Raw genomic sequence first — 24,822 nt, forward strand, 5'->3', positions numbered from 1 at the left:
GTGGCACCCGTAAATCAACTTGGTGTTCAGAGAAAAACGCTCAGAAAGTTAGACAGTTGGCTTTGCGCATGGCAAAATTCTGAGCTTAAATCGTCTCTAACTCAGTTAAATCATGAAAAATCTTCATGAATCTTTCAGGAGTGATTGAAAATCATCTTTTAAGTGGATTTAATAAATTTTCTGTAACAAGAAATTTTGAGATTTTCTACATGTATGTAACCCCTTAAGTAACAATCACTCGAGTAGAATAATAACAGACCTTAGCCTATTTCGAACACACCCACATATCCATTCCAAACCGGTAACCGGATAGATAGATAGAAAGTCCTCGTCCTCCTTTCTATAGCGCCATTACAACCTTAGTTGTAATGAGAGCTGTTTTGCGTCGTAACAACCGCCGCCACACCACACACAGGAAAATCAGATGAAGTCTTGTGTGAAAATTACTCCCATTTGTGTTAAGACCTCCTTCCTCCCTACTTCAGTCGCTCGAATTCCCGATTTTCCTGTGGTGCTTTTGGTGCCCAAGAACCGCGATAAGGAAAATTGAATAGCATCCGCTCGACTCAACTCGACTCGCTTTTGCACAGGGAAATGAGGAAAATGCAGGAAAATGTCTAAGGCAGCCCGCGCCCAAACAGGATTCATCCACTTCAGACGGCGAACTTGAGAGCATCCTGTGTGAGTGTGTGTGTGCTCCTGTTGCTTTTCTTTCATGCCGAAAAGTCAATGGAGACGCTGAAAGAGAAAACGCGAGCTTTCATCTGACAGAGCTTGAAGAAGCGAAAACGACGACGACGGTGGCATACCTCGCACGGAAAATCGCTTTGAACGTGGTGGAAAAGCTTGCTTCTTTGAAATTTGATTGAATGACATGGCTTGGCGGGAATGTGATACCGTTGTGTGCGGAGCGCTAAGGCTCTAAAGCTAAGGCAAATGGTGACAAATTACCGCCGCCGTGGCAAACGAAGCTGAGCTGAGGCAAAAAGTGAGCTGGAATTTTCAATGCTTCAAACAAATGGTGCAGCTTGCTTGTTTTCCAGGATAGAGACTAGAGTGGGTAAACAGAAGAAAGAATGCAGATTTTTTTTTTTGTGGAAAAATATGCTGGTGCTTGTAAAGACTTACTCGAGCAGTTGACAATTCTATGGCGGGGAAATTAGATGAGTAATTAACCTGATTTGCTAGTTACCAAGCTCGTTTTCGTGTGTGAAGTGGTGCACTATTTTGAGTGCCATAATTCAATTCACTGCGTTTTTTATTTTTACAGTACTTTTGTACATGTATTGACACAAAATTCCCATTTCATGTTGCAAATTATTGAAAAATAGGTGAAAGTGGGGCAAGTGTAACAAGCTAAGGAAATGCTCGTTATAACCCATTAAAAACGTAAAAAAATCTGTCGGATTTTTTAGAATCATCTAATTCCAGGTCTTAACTGAGACTTTGATCGAACAAGTTTAAAAAAAAACTGTTTTTTAATGTAAAAAAATGATTTTAAAATTTTTTGATTTTTCGTACGTTCTACTCAACTAGTGGGGCAAGACGAACAACCCGTTGGGACAAGAGGAACAATGCATGAAAAAACATGCTAATTTACTAACAATTGAACTATTATCAATTAGATACATCAGATTAGGATGTATTTGAAACGTTTCTTTCATTTTTAGATTAAAAAATAATATTTTACTAAAAAAATTACCGTTTTTACGAAAAAAAATATTACTTATGTCGTTTTGGCGGTTATGTGGTAGTAGAATCAGCTGATTGCATTGCTAGCAACAATTCCTCATACTGGAAATAATCAAAATTGTAAAAATTACAGCCTTACGAGCGATTGTTTCTCTTGCCCCATATGGTCGTCTTGCCCCACCTTCCCCTACACCTTTTTTCGAATGTTCAAAAATGGATGGGGTCGTACCGTCCATCCATCACGAGATATAAAAAAACGGTTCTAGGATTCATGATCAGTAGGCTTAGTGATTGTTCACGCTTAAAAATAGAAAATTTCACGGGGACCTCAATTTAAAAATACCCAATTTCACGCAAATTTCACGGAACGTGTAAAAGTTAAAATAACTCTGGAAATCTTTTGTTTATATCAAAGAAACTACTCTTGAAGCTTCATTATACATAATTCTTCACTAAACTAAATAAATCTTCTCTAAATTTGAACGCGACACAAAAAAAAACTCCTAATTTTCAAAAAAAGGTTCCATCTGGTTTATGATATCTATTTATATTTTGAAACAAAATGTAGGGCATGCTTATTCTCATGTATTTCACTGCTTTTTATTATATTCTACGAATAAAGCTAAACAGTTTTCGCTAATTTGCTTCTGTTTTATCAGTTTACATTTTGTTGAATTTCATATCAAAGCAAGATTTCACAATCTTGTCCATCCAAAATGAAACAAATTAAAAGCAATAGGCAAAAATATTATTATTTGTAACGAAATCAAAACTTGTATTGAAATAAGAATAGGTGGTATTTTTTAACTTTTACGAGAATCATCCACCAGAACAATCAAATATCATTAAAATTAAACAGGAATCAGAAAAAAATCTGAAGTGTTTTTAAAATGTGATTTCAAAGATAAAAAACACTTTTCATTTTATTTTGAAATATTGAAAATTTGTTTTGAAATTATTATTTTTTATTCATTGCTTGTTATTATTTGGTCCTTTTAGGTGCTGTAAATTTAAAAACCATACTTTTCAAATAAAATAGAAGTTAAATTTTTACTCAGCGGATGAAAATATTACTAAATTTAGTTAGTTTCTAAAAAACTAAAAATCTGAGCAAATCTTCAAATGATTCAAATTAAGCTTTTCAATTGAAAAATAATAAAATTTACTTAAATAGTCTTTATGGTAGAAATATTTATTATGATCTCATTTGAAAAAATAAATCAGAAAATTGATAAATTTCAAGAATTTCACACCGTCTACGAAATCGTCAACAAGGGTATACACTAGAGTGTAACAAAAATGAATTTTTGGCGGGCATTCAAGGGTTTGTTCCGGTGGGCATAATAAGCCCAATTCCAAAATATGAGCTTGATTGGACGCAACAGGAGCTGGTGCTCCGCCCTTCAATTTTAAATGGTATGCGATATGCGTCGCACCTCGCGACGCCCGAGACGCCATTTGATTTTGCCGGGGGCGATTTTTCAAAAAAATGCCAAACTTTGATGGTCTGTACCGAGCTCCAGGGTGCTCCAAATTTCAATGTTATATATACCGTAAACTGGGGTGACATTGATAGCCCGGGGTGACATTGATAGAAATTTGATTTGGCCACCAATTTTGATACATCCAATATAACAGTCACATTTTTGCATATACGTTCGATAATAAGCTATCCCTTGATGATTACATACTCGAAATTCTCAAAAATGTTTAGATGTTAATTTGACGGGCATTTGAAAAACCTATCAAAGTCAACCCGGGCTATCAAAATCACCCCAGTTTACAGTACCAAAAGATGCGCAAGGATCTGGCCTACACGCAAATGATATTGAAAATAAACGCTTCAGTGGCCAAAATGCCTCAAAAAGTGACTTTTTTGAAAAAATCTTTTTATGTGGGTTAAAACCCATTTAAAATTGAAGGGCGGAGCGCCAGCTCCTGTTACGTCCAATCAAGCTCATATTTTGGATTTGGGCTCAGTATGCCCACCGGAACAAACCCCTGAATGCCCGCCAAAAAGACATTTTTGTTACATCCTAGTATACACTCGCTTAATTCTACAGTAGTTCTTAAGATTATTTTCATTCCTATTTGAGTTTGATGAAATATTTTGAGAAAAATCGTTACAGTTTCACAAAAAAACATAAAATTTCACGGGATTTTGCAGAAAAAGCCAAATTTCACGGATTTCACGCTGTCCGCGAAATCGTGAAATTTCACTAACCCTAATGATCAGGAACAAAAGTTACCCCTAAGGACAAAGTTTCACGACAATCGAAGAGTGGGTTGGTGGAGAATTATCCTCTTTACATTTTAAGATTATTGGAATGTTTAAAAGATTACTTTGTAGTTTTAAAAATATATTGGGATAGAACTTATTGTATGGCTTTAAACATTTTTCTGCTCAATACAACTTCTATCATTCAAAAGCATCTTCTTTATATTTTATTAAAATTTTACAACAGATATAAATTTGCTTTAAATTGTCAAACCAGATAGAATCTTTTTTTTTATGAGGATTCCAGGTTTATTTTTATTTAGAAAGAAGTGAGGGAAAAATTTAGATTGAATATTACAGAAAAAAAACATCTGAATTTTAAAATGATCTCCGTTTTTGTAGTATAATATTTATTTTATATCCGTTAAATTGTGTTCTACTTTTTAAGCCTTTGCATTCATAATACAGTGCCATCCCGTTTTTGGCAACAATTGCTTCAAATATTCCCGACATTGGCAACACCCAAATTTAATTTAATATTTTTGGTCTCGTAATACTTTCAAAACATCAATTGAATAGTTTTTAATGAAAATATGATAATTTTTTATAGAAAAAATAATCTTTAACGTTCATTACGGAGATTATCATTATTTCCTTAAACCAATGGTTTTAAAAATATAATTATTTAAATTTACTGTTTTTGGCAAAATCCCTGTTTGACAACACTAAAATCACGGCGCATTGCTAAAAAACGGGATGCCACTGAAATACAAAACAATAGTTAATTGCACTTCAGAGCGGCATAACAAATGTTAATGTGAAATTTGTGGAAAAATTCAAATAAGTTCTAATTTTCTTATTCGCCCGTTTCCATTTCCATGACAAATTTGATAGATATTATACATTCAAGACAGATAATATTGATTTGTGTTGTTTTTTTTTTCGCAAAATAAAAAAAATCTATCATACGTCAAATGTTATTTAAAATATTCAGAAAGCTTACTATTTTTTTATGAAAATTGTTTTCTTAAAAAATTGAGTATTCTCGTAGTTTTATCGTTTTACCATCGATTTATCATATTTTTCCATGGACTATAATCCTCGAGTTTGGTCCATATTTGATAATTCGATTTTAATTTAGCTTTGAACAATTGCAGCAAAATCCGAAGTGGTCCACAGAATTCATCCTGATGTTTAGAACTGTTGGATATTTTTCTGATATTAATCAATTTTAAGAATCTTTGTTTTCAAATAAATGGAAGGGGTTTTCTTAAAACACAACTGTTTTTGGAATTCACATTTTAGCGAAACAAATGTTAATTTTTATATATATTTTTTTTTCATTCAACTCCTAAAACATCTAAGGTTTCAACAATCCTTTCTGGAAATGAGATAACCATATATCGTAATTTAAATATAGTTGCAACTCAAAGCCATTAAATTATATAACAAAGTGGTCAAAGATAACATTCTAGAAATTAAGACGGGCTTTTTTTGAAAAAAAAAACAATACGCTGAAAGAAAAAAACACACCACATCTATGCGACTTAATGATTCTTAAGTTTAAAAGTAAAATTTGAAGGTGATCCCAAGATATTGTTTTCGTTCAAATTTTTTTGTGATAATTACCTAATATGTTGTGAAAAGTCACACGAAAAATGCAGGATGGTACAACTTCCAACCCTTGTGAAGATACAATGGTTTTAAAAATAAAAAGGTTAAAAAACAGAAGTTTTGGAAGTTGTTTGGTAGTTTTTGACCGTTTCTAAAAGACTGAGTCTAGTAAATATGTTTACTGAAACCTTGTCCAATTTTCAATAAGTTTGCCAATTTTATTTAAATCGACTTATACAGCCTTTCTCGCATAAAAAAGCATCAATCTTTTCGATTTATCCTTCTCATGAATCTTACCTTATCTTTCAAACCCATCCAAAAACATTAACACCAATAAATTTGCAACATTTTCACCTCGTATCCCGCTCTTAAATCCGAGACTGCACCCGGATTGATGTTTGCGAACACGAAAATTGCTCTTCCCAATTTGCCCACATTTCACCGCCCCGCCAAAAGTGCCCGGCTGATTTATTTCAGCGACATCAATCAAAGCCACAGCCGCGCTGCACTTGAACGAAGCTTTCCATGCATTTTCCCAGAACTGCGATGTGTGTGTGTGTTAGATTTGACCCGGTCTAATTTCACATCCCGACGGTCCGTTGACGGCGTATCCGCAAAGAGCAGGATGAATCCCCGGACCATATGGCGTCCGACGTCATCGTCAACACCATCGATATGCCAAAGTGCATCATGGTGGGTTGTGTGTGTGTGTGTGCGAGAGCGATTGTGTAATACCAGGAAAGGAAGCTTTGCACAAGCTTAGAAATGCACCAAAAGTGACGAGAGAAAAGGATTTAAAACACATTTTCAGAAGTGGTAAATTAAAAAAAAATCAAATAAAACCTATTTTAAAATATGTTTAAAAATCTGTGAAAAAAAAAATGTAAAAAGATTGCAACAATACACAATTTTTATTTGAAAAAATGCCAACACTGCACATCAAACCTGATACAGAGTACAGAATACTTCAACTGCAGAAGCCACACCGGCCACCTGCCGTTTGTTCGTTGGCTCTGGTTCAGGTCCGCACACGGCTGATTGGCAGTATGAAATATTGAAAGCTTTTACACTTTTGCATCAAGCTTATATACGTCGCCGCCAGGCAAACCCGGTGAGGTGGTCCTGCTCGTTCTACAATGTTGCAAAGTGCACAACAGACTTTCTTATCTGTATGTTTGGAATTTGTGAAAATCAACGTTTGAATTTAGACCAATCTGTTGAGATTTAAAATGATAACATCCATCACCATCAAGAATCATTACTTCTTTATTTTTCAACATTTCATTTGAATTTGTCAAGGAAGAAATCGTGAAGGAAAGATCAGAAATATTTTCAATGGCTTTATTCTTTAGGCATTTAAATTTCAGTGTTATTCATAAATGTTTCATAAAGCATACTCCGGTGGAATCGCTGGTGGCGGTTGGCAGGGCTGGGCTGTACGATTTTGAACTAGTTAGTCGCTGTTGGCGGGTTTAGGGCGCCAATGTTCTTGGCGAGTGCGCTTCTCCTTGTAAGGCGCCTATATTTGTACAAGGGCGCCAAGTGATGAGCGGGGGGGGGGGGGGGTTGAATATGCTGTTCGTTTTTTGATTACAAAAAAAAAATAACAGCTACGTTAGCAAATGAGCGAAGGATAGATCTTCGATAGTTTACTAACATTTTCCAAAAATATGATGGAATTTGATGAATCGTTTAAAAATTGAAACTAAAATAATGCTCTAATACGAAGCAATGATCAAAACAAGTAACTCAGCAGTGTTACTCTTTCAAAGGAATCGACCCATTTCAAAGAACATATTAGAAGGCTGATTTTTTGAAAAATCATTTTTGGTGAAAACCGTACCCCACACATATAAAGCTGCCAAAATCGCGGGTTTTGTTCTTGGAATGTGATATTTCAGATGTATCCTACTCTACCCTTTAAACATAAATAAGTTTCATTAAAAAGACTGAGGAATTGCCTTTTCCATAAAAAAAAATCATTTTGACCAGATTGCACCCCTACTAAAGGTAATTTTATTAATGATTTGGCAAAAATAGCCACTCCAGCCGCAATAAATTAAATCATCGCAGCGAACAAAAATGTATATTTCAAACACAGATCAGACCCTGATATACCATAACACCGGTCATTGTATGCTAGCGATGCATAAAACGAACAGTGTGAACAGAGCGAACAGCAACGTAGCAGCATCTAGAAAAAGGAAAGAATCATCAAAACGGAACACGTTGAAGAGCACTGCTAGTTGATTCAAAACAAACGCGGCAGCGTTTCGCGGCGCAACTTGGCAACTTTCTCAACTTGGCAAGTTTCTCTTGGGCCCTGCTGAGGGCGCCAAATGGTTTAAGGAGGGCGACATTTTTGTTAAAGAACTTGTTAGTCGACGACTAACCTCGACTAACCTGCAGCTCAGCCCTGATCTCCCTTAGGCTCTTTTTTTTAATTTGCAAAAATGGCATTTTGGGCGCCCTGGGGCTTCCTGAGGGGGCGCTTTATCTTTTTCAAGAAGGCGCAGCACAAATCGGCAACTTGGCAACTTTCTCAACTTGGCAAGTTTCTCTTGGGCCTTGCTGAGGGCGCCAAATGGTTTAAGGAGGGCGACATTTTTGTTAAAGAACTTGTTAGTCGACGACTAACCTCGACTAACCTACAGCTCAGCCCTGGCGGTTGGACTCGCAATCCAAAGGTCGTTAGTTCAAACACTGGGGTGGAAGGTTCCTTGGAGTAGAAAGCGGTTTGGGTGCTCTCCGCATTCAAGCCTTCGGACTCCTAGGTTCGAGCAGAAACATGCAATAGAGACCACAAAAGACCCGGGGGTCGTCAATTTGGATGGTTTGATTTTTTTTTTTTTCATAAATGTTTCATAATATTTTTTTTAAAGCTGTTTAACAAGTTGATTAAAAATGTGTTTCATAAAAATACCCTAAAAATATAGTTAAATATAGGGTTATTCTCTACCAACTCACACGAAATCGGGAAAAATTTCCCCAACCCCTCTTCGATTTGCGTGAAACTTTGTCCTTAGAGGTAACTTTAGTCCCTGATTACGAATCCGAGGTCCGTTTTTTGATATCTCGCGACGGAGGGGCGGTACGACCCCTTCCATTTTTGAACATGCGAAAAAAGAGGTGTTTTTCAATAATTTGCAGCCTGAAACGGTGATGAGATAGAAATTTGGTGTCAAAGGGACTTTTATGTAAAATTAGATGCCCGATTTGATGGCGTACTCAGAATTCCAAAAAAAACATATTTTTCATCGAAAAAAACACTGAAAAAGGTTTTAAAAATTCTCCCATTTTCCGTTACTCGACTGTAAAAAAATTTGGAGCATTTCATTTTATGGGAAATTTAATGTACTTTTGGAATCTACATTGACCCAGAAGGGTCATTTTTTCATTCAGAACAAAATTTTTCATTTTAAAATTTCGTGTTTTTACTAACTTAGCAGGATTATTTTTTAGAGTGTGATAATGTTCTATAAAGTAGAGCAGACAATTACACAAATTTTGATATACAAACATAAGGGGTTTGCTTGTAATCCTCATGAGTTATCACGATTTTACGAAAGAAAGTTTTAAAAAAGTTGGTCGTCGTCGATCATGGCCGTTCATGGTCACCCATGACAGACACGGACGACGAAATAAAGAGAACGCAAAAAGTAACTTTTTCAAAACTTTTTTTTCGTAAAATCGCGTTAACTCGTGATGTTTACATGCAACCCCTTATGTTTATATATCATTTTTTTTGTAATTGTCTGCTCTACTTTGTAGAACATTGTTACACTCTAAAAAATAACCCTGCAAAGTTAGAAAAAACACGTTATTTTAAAATGAAAAATGTTGTTCTAAATGAAAAAATGACCCTTCTGGGTTATTTCAGATTCGAAAAGTACATTAAATTTCCCATAAAATAAAATAAAATGACATATCTCGCGATTTTTGACAGTTGAGTAACGGGAAATGGCAGCGATTTTAAAACTATTTTTTAACTTTTTTTTGATGAAAAATACGTTTTTTTCGGAATTCTGAGTACGCCATCAAATTGGGCGTACAATTTTACATAAAAGTCCCTTTGACACCAAATTTCTATCTCATCACCGTTTCAGGCTGCAAATTGTTGAAAAACACCTCTTTTTTCGCATGTTCAAAAATGGAAGGGGTCGTACCGCCCCTCCGTCACGCGATATCAAAAAACGGACCTCGGATTCGTGATCAGGGACAAAAGTTACCCCTTATGATAAAGTTTCACGCAAATCGAAGAGGGGTCGGGGCAACTGTTGTGTGAGTTGGCGGAGAATTACCCATATATTGATCAATTTTCAATTTTTTTATGTTTTTAAGGGACTTTAAAATGCATATTTTGAGCCATAGTACATCTGGTCCCTTAGTTGTATTTTGAAAAATATCAAAAATAAATTCAAGCATATTTTTTTGGAAAAGTCTAAAAAAAGATATTATTTTAAACTTCATATTTTAGACCAGACCGTTTGGTACGGTATGTCTACGCATCCTTCCTCCCCTGTAGATTCTGTGAAATGTGATCCGTTCTCAGAATCCTCTGCAGTAAACACAACGCAGTGGGGCTGGCCGATTCAATTTTTAGAAAGTTTAGACTAGATTAGATTAAATTTCATATTTTTAGAATTTTGAAATTATTTTTATCTCGAAGGTTTTTTTTTTAATTTTTCCTTCTCTTGCCAAATCCATTGTTAGAATATCCAATTACATCTAAATGAATTATAGTGTAAACCATAGTTGAAAGGAACTCCAAAACTCTATTAGGTTATAAGAAACACAAAATTGTAAATTGATTATTTACTAATAAACACTAATTGAATTGAATTGAAAATTGAATTGAAATTATTTTTATTGAAACCTTCAGAAAGTTTTACAAAAGCTTAATTTTTTAACATTAAAAATCGAACAAATTGTTCCGAATATCGTCAGTTCCAAATTACAGACTAAATAGAAGACACTGTTAAGAAAACTCATGAAAACTCATGTGCACTTTGTCATAAACTCGGTAATGTTATTTTCTTAGAAATTTCAGCAATTCCAATAATTTTCAAATTTCATATTTTTAGGGAATGTGAAAATAAAAAAAAATACTAAGTTGAAGTCGATTTGCGAAACCTTTAAGGACTATTTAGTTGTTTGTTTAATTGTTTAATTGTTTAATTGTTTAATTGTTTAATTGTTTAATTGTTTAATTGTTTAATTGTTTAATTGTTTAATTGTTTAATTGTTTAATTGTTTAATTGTTTAATTGTTTAATTGTTTAATTGTTTAATTGTTTAATTGTTTAATTGTTTAATTGTTTAATTGTTTAATTGTTTAATTATTTAATTGTTTAATTGTTTAATTGTTTAATTGTTTAATTGTTTAATTGTTTAATTGTTTAATTGTTTAATTGTTTAATTGTTTAATTGTTTAATTGTTTAATTGTTTAATTGTTTAATTGTTTAATTGTTTAATTGTTTAATTGTTTAATTGTTTAATTGTTTAATTGTTTAATTGTTTAATTGTTTAATTGTTTAATTGTTTAATTGTTTAATTGTTTAATTGTTTAATTGTTTAATTGTTTAATTGTTTAATTGTTTAATTGTTTAATTGTTTAATTGTTTAATTGTTTAATTGTTTAATTGTTTAATTGTTTAATTGTTTAATTGTTTAATTGTTTAATTGTTTAATTGTTTAATTGTTTAATTGTTTAATTGTTTAATTGTTTAATTGTTTAATTGTTTAATTGTTTAATTGTTTAATTGTTTAATTGTTTAATTGTTTAATTGTTTAATTGTTTAATTGTTTAATTGTTTAATTGTTTAATTGTTTAATTGTTTAATTGTTTAATTGTTTAATTGTTTAATTGTTTAATTGTTTAATTGTTTAATTGTTTAATTGTTTAATTGTTTAATTGTTTAATTGTTTAATTGTTTAATTGTTTAATTGTTTAATTGTTTAATTGTTTAATTGTTTAATTGTTTAATTGTTTAATTGTTTAATTGTTTAATTGTTTAATTGTTTAATTGTTTAATTGTTTAATTGTTTTTTCCAGTAAATGTTGTGTTCCCATAGTTGGTCCATCCCGGAGGACGATTACTCAAGGTGAACTGATTGAAGGTATACACGTCGAAAGACGACTGATGGTGATGTCGGGGGTAAAATATGCAAGTCTTCTTGACGCACCACCATCACAACTACGACAACGGACTGGCTGCTGCTGCACTCCGGGTAGCATACCTTGCAGGCGCAATAACAGCCGGATGGCGAGCAGCAGCGCTGAGGTAATTTTACACTTGACTGGCTTTCAATAAAACAAAGTTTCAAATTGCAGCGCAGAAACTCACTCTCTCGACGCGGAATCCATTGTGGGCATGTTCACACACATACATAGGGGCACACACATACACACACGCTTTTGGTGTGGAGGGAGTGTCATGACGTCATCCGTGGTTGCAACTTTGTTGATGGGATGAAAGTTTCGATTAAAGCTGGTGCAGGAATGATTAAAATGTCGAAAAAGGTAAATTTTCTTTCATTTTAGGATTTTATAGATACTAAAAAAAAACTTTACCAAAAAGTTTTGAAATCGATTAAAAAGTCTGCAAAAAATTATATGCTTTATAAGTTACATGGGAGTTCTAAAAGTAACTACTGAAGTAAATCCTTTTAAAAACAGAATTTCACAAATTATTTACACCATTGAAATTAAACGTTCACTTTTGCAAATGTAGGATTCAATATTCAACCGTTTTCTCATTTCCGGCTCAACCACCTTCCGATACGGTTCTGTTCAAGGACTCTCATTCTCTAGCTCCAGGCCGTAGTACGAAGCGTTTCACCGAACGTCAATCAAATGTCGAACTTTGCTCGAGAGCCAAATCCTTCTTACCACACTGCCAATCTCGGAGGATTCCTGGGGAAAACCTTCCGGAATCCGGAATCCATGTACACGCTGCTGGGTGGAAGAGGAGGAGGATTGATTGCGCCAAAACAAATTAAGAATTATCGATTTGATTGAAAGCGATTTATTGGCCTTTTCAGGGTGCAGATTCTGGCGTGATGGGAAATGCTGCTCTGTCGGGATGGGATCGATTGGCTCTCGAGTGCCGGCTCCAGGGCAGTAATTGCTGGTGCTTTGGGATGGCTTGGATCTTGAACCCACTCAAGCGTTCGTTCGTTCGGGGAATGTGAATAGGTGGTGTTTTGTGGTTATTGCTGTAAAGCTGAGCGATTCTGAGGGGAATTGTTGAAAGTTTAAGATTTTTTTATATATATTTCTAACTCAATGTTTCTTTTTTAATTTATATTTTTTGGCTAAGACTATTATAAAGCAATCCCATGCCAAATAGGTAGTCGGTTGTACCCGACCCTCTCCGATTTAAATGAAACTTTGTAAACATGTTGTCCTAAGCTTATATAAGCCATTAATGTATATATAAAGCCAGTAGCACTCAATAGTGACGTTTGAGAAGGGAGTAAGCTTTATTTTGTTTTGTATGTAGTTATTTCGTAAATTTAATATTGCTGTATCTCAAAGCCGTTGGATCGTATCAAAAAGTGGTCCAAGACAAACTTGCAGGAAATTTGTTGAGCTTTCTGAAAAAATACACTGATAGACAATTAGACGCTACTTTTATGAGATTTATTGATTTTCAAGTTTGATAGTTGAATTTAAAGGTGAGCTCATGATTTATTGCTCGTTCTAAATTTTTATAGAGTAAGTCTAATATGATTTAAAAAGAATCACGGAAAATGCGGGCTGGAGCAAATCTTTAAAAATAAGAATTAAAATTGTATTAAAACTATTTTTTAAAGAGGTACACCATATTCTTGATTTACACAACGAAATGGGGGTGTTTAAATCGAGAATCGTTTAAAAATAGAATGTCCATGACTTAAATTGAGAATCTGACTTAAATCAAGAATCTTTGGAATTTCGTAATTTATCTGAGAATTTTCAAAATGTATCAATTGAATATTGCTTGGTTATGTTATTAAAACATTTTAGCATGGTTTTGGAACACCTGGGATGTTCTAGTCCATCCGAAACTTCCGGGAATTTCGTTCAACTGGCTTACTAAAGAAACTAGTCGAAACATCAAAATTTTGACAACGGATCCTACCCAGACTGCTTCAGGGAGTGCGGTAGGCTACAGTACATTGTTGTAATAACTTATTGGGATGATCTGGGTCATCCAAGGACTCCCTGGAGTTAAGAACTGCAGGTCTACCACCGTAACAAGCCAGAGGTCGACGGTTTTTGACCCCAGAACATACCCGCATAGCTTCAGTGAGTATGGTAGACTACTTTTCAGCTGTGTTGAGATGTCCTGGGTCATCCAAGAGCTCCCTGGAGTTAAGATCTGTGGGTCTACCACCGTAACAAGCCAGTGGTTGACGGTTTTTAACCCCGGAACATACCCGCATAGCTTCAGTGAGTATGGCAGACTACTTTCCAGATGTGTTGAGATGTCCTGATTCATCCAAGGACTCCCTGAAGTTAAGATCTGCAGGTCTACCGCCGTAACAAGCCAGAGGTCGACGGTTTTTGACCCCAGAACATACCCGCATAGCTTCAGTGAGTATGGTAGACTACTTTTCAGCTGTGTTGAGATGTCCTGGGTCATCCAAGAGCTCCCTGGAGTTAAGATCTGCCGGTCTACCACCGTAACAAGCCAGAGGTCGACGGTTTTTGACCCCAGAACATACCCGCATAGCTTCAGTGAGTATGGTAGACTACTTTCCAGATGTGTTGAGATGTCCTGGGTCATCCAAGAACTCCCTGGAGTTAGGATCTGCAGGTCTACCGCCGTAACAAGCCAGAGGTCGACGGCTTTTGACCCCAGAACATACCCGCATAGCTTCAGTGGGTATGATAGACTACATTCCAGATATTGTGAGATGTCCTGGGTCATCCAAGAGCTCCCTGGAGTTAAGATCTGTCGGTCTACCACCGTAACAAGCCAGAGGTCGACGGTTTTTGACCCCGGAACATATCCGCATAGCTTCAGTGAGTATGGTAGACTACTTTTCAGCTGTTTTGAGATGTCCTGAGTCATCCAAGGACTCCCTGGAGTTAAGATCTGTGGGTCTACCACCGTAACAAGCCAGTGGTTGACGGTTTTTAACCCCGGAACATACCCGCATAGCTTCAGTGAGTATGGTAGACTACATTCCAGATATTTTGAGATGTCCTGGGTCATCCAAGAGCTCCCTGGAGTTAAGATCTGCCGGTCTACCACCGTAACAAGCCAGTGGTTGACGGTTTTTGACCCCGGAACATACCCGCATAGCTTCAGTGAGTATGGCAGACTACTTTCCAGATGTGTTGAGATGTCCTGATTCATCCAAGGACTCCCTGAAGTTAAGATCTGCAGGTCTACCGCCGTAACAAGCCAGTGAGTATGGCAGACTACTTTCCAGATGTGTTGAGATGTCCTGATTCATCCAAGGACTCCCTGAAGTTAAGATCTGCAGGTCTACCGCCGTAACAAGCCAGAGGTCGACGGTTTTTGACCCCAGAACATACCCGCATAGCTTCAGTGAGTATGGTAGACTACTTTCCAGATGTGTTGAGATGTCCTGGGTCATCCAAGAACTCCCTGGAGTTAGGATCTGCAGGTCTACCGCCGTAACAAGCCAGAGGTCGACGGTTTTGACCCCAGAACATACCCGCATAGCTTCAGTGGGTATGATAGACTACATTCAGATATTGTGAGATGTCCTGGGTCATCCAAGAGCTCCCTGGAGTTAAGATCTGTCGGTCTACCACCGTAACAAGCCAGAGGTCGACGGTTTTTGACCCCGGAACATATCCGCATAGCTTCAGTGAGTATGGTAGACTACTTTCCTGATGTGTTGAGATGTCCTGGGTCATCCAAGAACTCCCCGGAGTTGAGATCTGCCGGTCTACCACCGTAACAAGCCAGAGTTCGACGGTTTTTGACCCCGGAACATACCCGCATAGCTTCAGTGAGTATGGCAGACTACTTTCCAGATGTGTTTGGATGTCCTGGGTCATTCAAGAACTCCCTGAAGTTAAGATCTGAGGGCCTACCACCGTAACAAGCCAGAGCGTATCGTCTACCATACTCACTGAAGCTATGCGGATATGTTCCGGGGTCAAAAACCGTCGACCTCTGGCTTGTTACGGTGGTAGACCGGCAGATCTTAACTTCAGGGAGTCCTTGGATGACTCAGGACATCTCAACACATCTGGAAAGTAGTCTGCCATACTCACTGAAGCTATGCGGGTATGATCCAGGGTCAAAAACCGTCAACCACTGGCTTGTTACGGTGGTAGACCCACAGATCTTAACTCCAGGGAGTCCTTGGATGACTCAGGACATCTCAACACATCTGGAAAGTAGTCTGCCATACTCACTGAAGCTATGCAGGTATGATCCAGGGTCAAAAACCGTCAACCACTGGCTTGTTAAGGTGGTAGACCCACAGATCTTAACTCCAGGGAGTCCTTGGATGACTCAGGACATCTCAACACAGCTGAAAAGTAGTCTACCATACTCACTGAAGCTATGCGGATATGTTCCGGGGTCAAAAACCGTCGACCTCTGGCTTGTTACGGCGGTAGACCTGCAGATCTTAACTTCAGGGAGTCCTTGGATGACTCAGGACATCTCAACACATCTGGAAAGTAGTCTGCCATACTCACTGAAGCTATGCGGGTATGATCCAGGGTCAAAAACCGTCAACCACTGGCTTGTTACGGTGGTAGACCCACAGATCTTAACTCCAGGGAGTCCTTGGATGACTCAGGACATCTCAACACATCTGGAAAGTAGTCTGCCATACTCACTGAAGCTATGCAGGTATGATCCAGGGTCAAAAACCGTCAACCACTGGCTTGTTAAGGTGGTAGACCCACAGATCTTAACTCCAGGGAGTCCTTGGATGACTCAGGACATCTCAACACAGCTGAAAAGTAGTCTACCATACTCACTGAAGCTATGCGGATATGTTCCGGGGTCAAAAACCGTCGACCTCTGGCTTGTTACGGCGGTAGACCTGCAGATCTTAACTTCAGGGAGTCCTTGGATGACTCAGGACATCTCAACACATCTGGAAAGTAGTCTGCCATACTCACTGAAGCTATGCGGGTATGATCCAGGGTCAAAAACCGTCAACCACTGGCTTGTTACGGTGGTAGACCCACAGATCTTAACTCCAGGGAGTCCTTGGATGACTCAGGACATCTCAACACAGCTGAAAAGTAGTCTACCATACTCACTGAAGCTATGCGGATATGTTCCGGGGTCAAAAACCGTCGACCTCTGGCTTGTTACGGTGGTAGACCGGCAGATCTTAACTCCAGGGAGCTCTTGGATGACCCAGGACATCTCAAAATATCTGGAATGTAGTCTACCATACTCACTGAAGCTATGCGGGTATGTTCCGGGGTTAAAAACCGTCAACCACTGGCTTGTTACGGTGGTAGACCCACAGATCTTAACTCCAGGGAGTCCTTGGATGACTCAGGACATCTCAAAACAGCTGAAAAGTAGTCTACCATACTCACTGAAGCTATGCGGATATGTTCCGGGGTCAAAAACCGTCGACCTCTGGCTTGTTACGGTGGTAGACCTGCAGTTCTTAACTCCAGGGAGTCCTTGGATGACCCAGATCATCCCAATAAGTTGTTACAACAATGTACTGTAGCCTACTACACTCCCTGAAGTAGTCTGGGTAGGATCCGTTGTCAAAATTTTGATGTTTCGACTAGTTTCTTTAGTAAGCCAGTTGAACGAAATTCTCGGAAGTTTCGGATGGACTAGAACATCCCAGGTGTTCCAAAACCATGCTAAAATGTTTTAATAACATAACTAAGCAATATTCAATTGATACATTTTGAAAATTCTCCGACAAACTACGAAATCCCAAAGATTCTTGATTTAAGTCAGATTCTCAATTTAAGTCATGTTCATTCTCATTTTAAGTCATGACTTAAAAAAAGTTGTGTAAATCGAGAATCGTTTAAAAAAAGGTGATTTAAAAAAAGAATATGGTGTATAACGTTAGAATTTTGCAAAACCAAAAGAGGTAATCGATTTTTTAAACAGTTTTCCATAAAGGTCTTCATACTGACTATTACTCAAGGTACAATTCTTGTGAAGATACAGCGATTTAAATAATAAAAATGATGAAAAATCAGGAATATCGCCCATACTTTGTGGTTTTTTAGCAATTATGTGTGAGACTTGATTTTTCAGCATTAAAAATAAAGTTAAGCACGTCCAAATTCTCATAAGTTTGCCTTTGACAGCATTTCAATTTAACTCATTTTTATTATTGATGTAAGCTAATTTACTACCCAGGTAACTAAAATCCAACTAACCACCCTGATAAAAAATGTTAATTTTAGCTAAAAAATTTGAGCCTTTCCTTCAAATTTGCTTTTTCCTCAGATCATTTGTAAATCTCTGATTTTTGTTCTAAGCCTATGTGTGTGAATATCCTCGTTCTCCATTTAACTTCTGAACCCTGCTATTTAGCTATTTTTCAAGATTTTTTAGCTTGAAATTTGTGGTTTGGTCATTATTTGTGTCGAAAGCATGTTACCTAGATCACAACTTTTTATTCAAACTGAATGATGTTTTTTATGATCTTTATCACTAATTTTTTTTCGAAAGATATAAGTAAGCTCAATATTAATACTTTTTAACAAATGAAACAAAAGATAACGATTGTTTGTTTCTGTATTGTAAACTGTAAACTTATGAGTTTTTAATAAAATAATTTTCGATATAAAATGGACCCTGCCATAAATTGAAACAAAGAATTCGAACAAAATTTTAAATGACTTATTTCAAAAAATTACCCACATTTTTAAAAATAATGATTACAAACAATTAAGCTTCCTTTAAAATGTTGAAATTTTCTTCAAAGGAATTCTAAAGAAAAGAAGTTATTGCACTATCTGTAAACAAAATAAATGCGACAGTTACGTAATTTGAATTTGAAAAACAATTTAAATTACACTTAATTATTATTTGACCATTAGAGTGGTACTTGCCAACAAAGGGTAATTCCAAAAATTAAAATTTACAAAAAATGGACAAAAAAACATTTCTGCAAACACATAAATTTTTGTCATTTTTCGGATTTTAGCTCTCATGGACGCAAATGGAAAATAGTTTGAGTTATGAAAATTTAGCCTTAAGTAAAAAAAATTTTAAAAATACTGTTATCGGCTTAACTTTAACTTTATGACCATTCCAAATTAGTTTTTTTAGTATCATTATACTTTTTTAAATGCTTGGCTTGATTTTCCAATCCTCAAGCTAATTTTTCTCGAAAGTCCAACTTTTAATATTTTAAGAGAGCTACAATTGGTTTTAACGAGGAGGAATTTGAATTTAAATGACCAAGAGTAACATTCTGAAAGACCTAAAATAATGAATTTTGAATATTTTTGAATTTTGGGCAAAATAAAAAATAAGAAATAAATTGTTTCAAATTGCAAAAAAATTCACAAAGGTTCAATTTTTCATTTCAATTCATTCAGTTTATTTTAGTAAATAATCAATTCACAATTTAGCATTTCTTATAACCTTATACAGTTTAAGAGTTCCTTTCAACTTAGATTTGAACTTTAGTTCGTTTTTGATGTAATTGGATATTGGATTCTGTTGTTAGATTTGCCAAGAGTGGCGAAAAAATATCATTAGTGTCCGAGATATCGCGAATTGAAATGGCTAATGATGGCTTATTTGATGACACTGTATATAAAAATATAAATTCAATTGCAAATTTTATTTTGCTTTTGTTTTCTTTTTGCCTTCCTCACTGAGGTAAGGCTATAATCCTGCTCTAACGATGTCCAGATCCATCATCCGACCCTTCATTAGTTAGGTAATCGAAACCCCTTTCCAACGAGTCCACAAAATTGAAGATCTGGCAACCCTGTCTCGAGTTATGACCACTTAAGTGATATTTATATACAATTTTGAAGTCGGATCTCGATGAAATGTACGCAAACCTCGATGCAAACGATGTCCGGATCCATCATCCGACCCATTGTTGATTAGGTAATCAAAAACCCTTTCCAATGAGTCCACAACATTGAAGATCTGGCAACCCTGTCTCGAGTTATGACCACTTAAGTTATATCTGTGTACTTATTTTTCTGGATCTAAAAAAATAGCTTAAATATGTGTCTAAACCACTCATATTACCCTATGTTGGTAACAAGTGAGGAAGGCATCAACCACATAGGTGGATTAAGTTAGTTTTTATATTTTATTTGGCAATATTATGATTTTTTTTTCGAGAAAATCAAAACTCCTTCAATAATGGATATCTCAGGTGCCTCCTTTTGCACCATTCTAAACTCTAGCTCAAAAATGTCTTTTAAATTTCCCTTAAAAATTCTAAAAATGTTAGATTTTAAAAATATTCGTATTTTTTAAATTCAGTTTTCCAAATAAAACGCACATAAAAACGGCGTTTTCCTTTTTTTTCTAGCCCTACTAATAACTTTTAACAATGTCGAAGACATCTCGTCGACCATAAAATCAAGATATAGACACAGGGAATGCGTGGACTAAGTTTCATTCAAATAAAATAACACAAATCATAGTCGATTTGCAAAAATATAGAGAATTACACTTACACAATCATGACTTTTAACACAATTAGATTAATTGTCACATTTTTGTGATATTTTGAATGCGCCATGCAATTCTTAGTAAAAAATAAATTGGTTTTTGTTAGACATTCATACATAATAAAGACCTTTTGAAAAATTATCTTCACTGTAAAAATTGTGTATATTTGGAAGGTGTAATATTGGAAGGTTGAATATTACCCACGGCGTGTTTTCTGGGCAAACTTAAGGAGAAAAAAATAGTCATCGCTACTTTCAAATGTGTCTTATAGGAAATTTTCTCAGCTTTCCATTTCTTCTTAAAGCGAAATGTTTCATCGGGAAATTTCAGAGATATCTAATTTAAAAGTTTTTTGGTTTAAATTCCTTCATTATTTATAAGAAAAATTTAATAACACTTCAGGAAACTTGTCAAATGATGTGTTTTATGTGTCATTTACTCATCAAATTGTTCAAAATAAGACAATAAACTGCATGGTAAAATGTTGCAAATCGCAAAACATTTTAAAAATTATGTTTCAATCAAGTTTTTGAATATGTGGGATTTATTCAGAAATTAAAATCATAAAACCGTATCAAAATCTACTTTCAAAAAGAATTCGTAGATTATTACATTATTTTTGTGTACAGAAATCAGCCGTCTACTAAGAGTTAGCTTAAATTTGGCCGATATAACCGATTTTTTTGCAGGTTTGAGTTGGTCAACAGTATTACTAGATTTTTTTTTATGAATAAATATATTTCATATTTCTTTAACCAAACATTATCCAGTTTGCATGGATGGATGTTATATACTAGAAATTGAACAACGCGACTGTGGAAAGTTTCAGGAGGAATACTTTTCATGAGTATGAAATGATTTTTTTAGTTTTTTTTTTTTGTATGAAATTATTGTTTCTTTTAAATGCATTTTCAACAGTGAAACCTTTTATAAAATTCATTTTTTATTTTATACTCTAAAAAATATGACCTTTGTAGCTTGCAGCAGTAATTTCCAGTAAATTGATCGATTTCAAATCATGTTTCGTAACCATGATTCCTGGTTCACGTTTGCTTAGGGAAATATCATATTTATTCATAAAAATCTAATATTACCCATATCAATCTCACACCTGCAAAATTTCGGTCGAAGCAGCTAAATCAGAACAGGCGGCTGATATTTATACGCTAAAATTATGTAATAATGTATTATTTTTTGTAGAAAATTATATTTCAATACGGTTTAATGTTTTTGATATCTGAATAAATCCCACATATTCAAAAACTCAGTTAAAACTTAATTTTCAAAATGTTTAGCGATTTGCAATCTTCTACAAAGTTGTTTCTTTTCTTATATGCACATTTTGATGAGTAAATAACACATAAAACACATAATATGAATAGTTTCCTGAACTGTTATTATAAAGTTTCTTGTAAATAATAAAGGTATTTTTAAACAAAAACACTTAAAAATTAGACATCTCTGAAATTTCTCGATGAAACATTTCGCTCTTAGAAGCATTGGAAAGCTGAGAAAATTTCCTATAAGACACATTTGAAAGTAGCGATGACTATTTTTTCCTGAATAGTTTGTTCTAGGAAACACGCCGTATACCTCTTTTAGGATCTTATTTTACCTAAATTTAGACTGAAAAAGTGACATTACACCAGAAAAGTGGTAAAATTACACATTTTCAGATGTAAAATTACACATTTTTTTCTGACATTAAAGTTGTACCCCTTCCCGGATGTAATATTACCATGATTTTTTTTACTGTGTAGATTATCTCAATATTTTATAGCTAGATTGAAGTTAGATTTTTCATAAAAGATTTTAATTTCTAATTTCAAATTAATGTTTTTTCCAATTCTTCTATTTTTTTACAAATAGCCAATTGAAAAATGTTTCAAACGCAATAAATTTAAAACAACTCCAATTTTTCAGAGAATTTCCCCTTGTAATGCTGTGCACTCATCGGTTATGCTATGCTTTACTGTTTGAAATCCAAGGCCCTGCAGCTAATTGCCGGAGGTCTTCAAGTTGAATGCCAGCGATTGTAGTAAAGTCAGAGTTGAAGGCCAATCAAGGCATTATGTTGGGTACTACTACTGGGTTCAAGTGGATGTCGAGAAGGAGGTAAAATCGAACTACTGCTGCGGTGTTGTACTTCATTCGAGCGTTAGCACTTAATTACTGAAATTGACAGGAACTTGGGTGGAAAATCTTGGTTTTCAAATAAATGTCTTCTGGAACCGGTTCAACCTTCTCATAGATGAAATCTTATCAGATTGTTCACACATGGTCATGTAATCCCTGCTATAAGCCGATACTTCGAAGAGATACGACCTGCCAAACCATTCCAGGAGCTTTTGAGGGTCCTCACTATCACGGTTCTTTTCATTAGTTTTCCAAAATCTACAAAAGCTCACAAAGTAAACTTCCAGACGCAACCCAAAAAATTCAATTTCCCGTCTTAAAGCTAATCCCGCCTTTAAGCCTTCCGGTAATCCCACGGGACACTCTAGTCGGTCCTCCGTCAACAAGAGCTTTTTTGCTATTTCCTCGCAGCCAACTCAAAAAGGAAATCTTGCGAGGAAAAGCGCGTAGCCATGTTATCCTCCACGGGATAAGATGGTTCCTAGACGACGGAGGAGGCACACAAACAAAAGAGCAGTGGAAAAAGAACAATCTCAGGCCCCTCACTCATGAGAATCTAATCCATTTTGGGACGTGGTCCATATTTTTTGGGATTCGCTGCTCCCGTGGGAGAAAGGGAGGGGGCGGGGAGACCGGAAAACACTTTTTGGCGGAAGTTTTGGTCCCCTGGATAATGTGTGACGGAGGTTGCATAGTGAGTCTTTGGTACTTTTCTGTTAAATGTCAAATTGTTGTATTGTCAAACGGTCTAATTTGGTTGATATTTGGACAAAGTAACCGTTGGAAATAATGTCCAAGCATTATCTCCAAAATCCCACTGTTCACCGGAATCTACCCAGCCTTTTCAAGACATTCCCAAGAGTACTCTACCAACCGTCAATATATAATAGAAAAAGAAGTCGTATCCACCGTCTCGCGCCCTCGCTCATCCCACCAGCAAACACAGACCCTTGGAAACAGTTCGAAAAGAATGGTAAAGCTAGAGCATGATGGCAATATTCGGCCACATATGTTTACAACATTATTCTCCCTGTCAGTTCCCACCCAGACCTTTGTTGAAATATAGTGAGAATATGTGCCACATGTGGGAAAGGACGATTTGGGTCTGGTCCAGATCGGAATCTCCCTTTTTTCCTGGGGAGGAGAGGAATCTAGCCACGCAACTGGTCACTGACTGGACGGATGGAGAGATAAACGTGATGAATGTGGCTAAAACCTGGCATGTTTGGGATGTTTGGGAAATCTCTTCGATTATGTGGGATATTATTTGTGGACAGCAGCCTGCGGGGCTGGAACCGGCAGCAGCTTGAATAGTTGAAATGTATCTCCTACGTGGTTTTAGGCGGTGGATAATGTTGATACATGCGGTTTGGAGCAGCTGGATGTTTAAAATTACCTGAAAGAAGAAGGAAACAGATTTTAAAAACGAAGATTGAGAAAATGGGTTAGGTTCGTAATGTTGCGTACTTTAAAAACATGCCGGGTAAAGGACCAGATTTGTGCTCACTAACCTAATTTAGATTGTAGTTAACCAACATAATCTATTTTACGGTTCAAAAAGTTATGCCGGTATATATACCTACTATAATTTTTTATAGTAGTTTTCAATAAAAGCCCAACATATCAACTGTCTTTTGAAACACATTTTTTAAAAACTTTATTTTGAATAAGAACACCCTTATCGCAAAAAAAAATACGGAGCCCTTTTGGATATTGGCTCCTGCTGGTTCGGTGTGGGATCGCTGTTTTATTATTATACAACCAGAAAATGGTTTTAACTATACAATTTTAAAATATATAAAAAATAAGAATTTCATAATTTATCAAAAATCGTGAAAAAAGTTTAAAAATAATATTTTTGAGTTTTACACTGTAAACAAATCATGGTTTTATTACATCTGGGAATGAGTATTGGCTCAAATTTATGTAAAAAACGTTACTTTAAACCACCTTAGTGATTGATGCTTTCCTCCTAATCCCAATTGAAAACTCTTTCTGCTTGTATTCAAATGCGCCTGAATACATGCAAACAAAATGCTATAAAAGCGTTTCTTACGTTTCTGCCATAAAAAGCCATAACATGAAGAAAGCTTGGACTAACGAGGCCGAATCCATAAAGCTTAGTGCTGCCTCAGCCGGATCTTTTGCAATGTTTACCTTTTTTTGGATCTGTCACAATTATGTTTTAACACACTTGCTCATAAATTTTGATAGCGTTGTCAGATCTTCAATCTTTTGGGCTCGTTGGAAAGTTTTTTTTGATTACCTATCTAACGATGGGTCGTATGATAGATCCGGACAAAATTTTCATCCAAATTGTTATGATCCGGCCTCCAAAAAGTGTATAAAAAACCACATAAGTGACCATAACTTTGGATAGGTTTGTCAGATCTTCAACATTCTGGACGCGTTGGAAGGTCTTTCTAAAAATGTATAACATGATAGGTTTCCTTACAAAACCACCCTTTTAACAATCTTCCGGACTTCAGTCAAAATCGTTTTTTAAGCATAACTTTTGAAGTACTTAACTAAACA

The 24,822-nt window shown here is 35.7% G+C and overlaps 2 protein-coding genes across 5 annotated transcripts in view; one reads left to right on the top strand and one right to left on the bottom strand.

The window, feature by feature from the left end:
• Positions 1 to 24,822, bottom strand: part of LOC6044436 (5-hydroxytryptamine receptor) — a 314,507-nt gene that overhangs the window by 148,094 nt on the left and 141,591 nt on the right. The gene's annotated exons all lie outside the window — the stretch shown is intronic.
• Positions 587 to 24,822, top strand: part of LOC6054758 (hyaluronidase Tab y 2.0101) — a 267,627-nt gene continuing 243,391 nt past the window's right edge. Inside the window, exon 1 of the mRNA XM_038251627.1 lies at positions 587 to 681. The gene's annotated coding sequence lies outside the window, so the exon portion shown is untranslated. The remainder of the gene's footprint in view (positions 682 to 24,822) is intronic.

This window comes from Culex quinquefasciatus, chromosome 2, assembly GCF_015732765.1.
Source record: "Culex quinquefasciatus strain JHB chromosome 2, VPISU_Cqui_1.0_pri_paternal, whole genome shotgun sequence".
Classification (NCBI taxonomy): domain Eukaryota; kingdom Metazoa; phylum Arthropoda; class Insecta; order Diptera; family Culicidae; genus Culex; species Culex quinquefasciatus.